This window comes from Pteronotus mesoamericanus, unplaced genomic scaffold (assembly GCF_021234165.1).
Source record: "Pteronotus mesoamericanus isolate MK-2021 breed Mesoamerican mustached bat unplaced genomic scaffold, CSHL_Meso_final contig_94, whole genome shotgun sequence".
NCBI lineage: Eukaryota > Metazoa > Chordata > Mammalia > Chiroptera > Mormoopidae > Pteronotus > Pteronotus mesoamericanus.
Window position 1 is genome coordinate 4348689 of NW_026555285.1, and position 2160 is coordinate 4350848.

Here is a 2160-nt window from a genome sequence, read left to right on the forward strand (position 1 = left end):
TGAATTGAGTGATGGCAATTATACAAGGACTAGGAGAAAAGAAATTAGGTTATTATAAGGTACTCACACTACCCATGTGGTTTACTGTTATTTGAAAGCAGACTTGGATTAGCTGTAAACATATACTGCAAACTTTAGGAAAATCACTAAAAAAAAGTTTCTTTTAAAAGTATAAATGATATACTAAGAAAAAATGTAGTCATATAAAATGCTAAAAACCACAAAAGACAGAAAAAAAGTGAAAGACAAAAATAGGAATAAAGAGTAAGAGCAACAGAAAATGGTAATGAATGTAGTAGACATGAACCCAACTATATCAATCATCACTTTGAATATCAGTGGTCTAAATGCACTAATTAAGACTGAGATTGTTAGAGTTATTTGAGAAATATAATCCAACTACATGTTGTCTATAAGACTCACTTTAAATACAAAGACATGTAGAAAAAAATCAAGTGTATATACCAAAACAAAAAACCCCTCAAAACATGAGTTGGTGGTAGGGAATATACAACTTTCTTTCCTTTTCTTGTTCCAAACTACCAAGAGCATGTTGCTGTTAGAGTAATAGACCACAAGTTATTAAACACACATACTGAAAATCTTATTTTTTTTCCTGGGCGATGGAATTATGGCTAATCTTTATTTTTGTTATTTTACAATTCATTCATTCATGATGTCTATTTGTGGCAAAAACAATGCTCTTTGTTCAGCAACTCATTTGGGTACTCTTCCTAACACATATGATGATTACATTTCCCCATCTCCCTTACTATTGGCTGGGAGCTCTTTGGCCGAGCACTGGCTGATGGAAAGGGAAGTGATATATGCTTGTCAGGCCTGGCCATAAAACCCCTGCAGGATCTACCATTTTAGTTCATCTCCTTCCATGGCAAATCTGGAGATTAAAAGCTGGCACTGTCACAAAGTGGAGAAGTCTGGATCCCTGGAAACCTGAAGCCTGCCACGCTGGAATATGAAGCCACTGAAATGTTGCAATTGTTATAGTAGTTCACCTACCCTAATACAGCATTACTAAATATTATCAGTGGGAAACAGAAACTAAAATGCTCCGTCCAAAATACAAACCTTTAATAGTAGCCTATGATCTACTGAATGAAATCCTCAGTACGGCATGCAAGGTCCACCATGATTTGGTCCCATGAACTTTACATTCTAAAAATCTCACTGTCCCTCTTAAATGTTCACCAAACTCCTGAACCTGTTCTTCCCCAGTATAGTACCAATCACAGCTGTGCTGTAATTAGTTGGTTATTCATCAGTCCCTTTCGCTAGCTCATGGGTGTCCAATGAGGCAGCAGCTGTCTTTCTTCTTCACAGATGTATCTTTAAAGTTGAATATTTCATGGGTCAGACATATAAAGGATGCTCAGTTAAGTATTTGCTGAATAAATAAATGTGCTCCTAAATGTTTATAGCCTCCTAAAATACCATGAAATTTTAGAGTCTAGAAAGCAAGGAAAAGCAATTTTCATTTATCAGAACATACTCTCTTCTAAAATAAATTCCCAATCCCTGAATATCTGAGTGGCTTAGTCTAAAGTTCTTACAACATCACTGAGATGAAACCAAGTGCCAGGAACAAAATAACCTCCTTTTGGAGTACGATTGGTTTCTAGACCAAGTCTTATATGGTTGTGAGGCTTTAAAAATTCTGACTTCCTAAATTCAGAAATAATTTTTGTCTTGGAAATCTCCAACAAAAATTATTCTTAGGTATTTTAAATGGTGGTGGATTCTGAATTATTTTGCATAAGAAGCAACCTTAGAGATATATAATAAAAATCACCATTATAACTCAAAACGTTCCACTTGTGAGGAGACATTCTCAGGAAAGCACTGTATTTTATACTACTTGGAAGCTTTAGGTTTAATAGTAGGCCTTCCATTAAATACAAAAGCATTATTTTAAAATGTGTTAAAACTGCATCTTTCAAAGTTGAGTCTTAGATGTTACCTTAGTAGTATTCATGAAATGTAGTTATTTAAGCTTTTTTAAAAAAACATCTGATTTTATTTACTTTATATAGAGAACTAGATTTTTTTAAAACTGTCTTCTTTTACATGGATTATATTGTAAAATATGAAGAACAAAATTACTCTTTGGTTTTATTACATGAGAAAAACAACACACAAGCC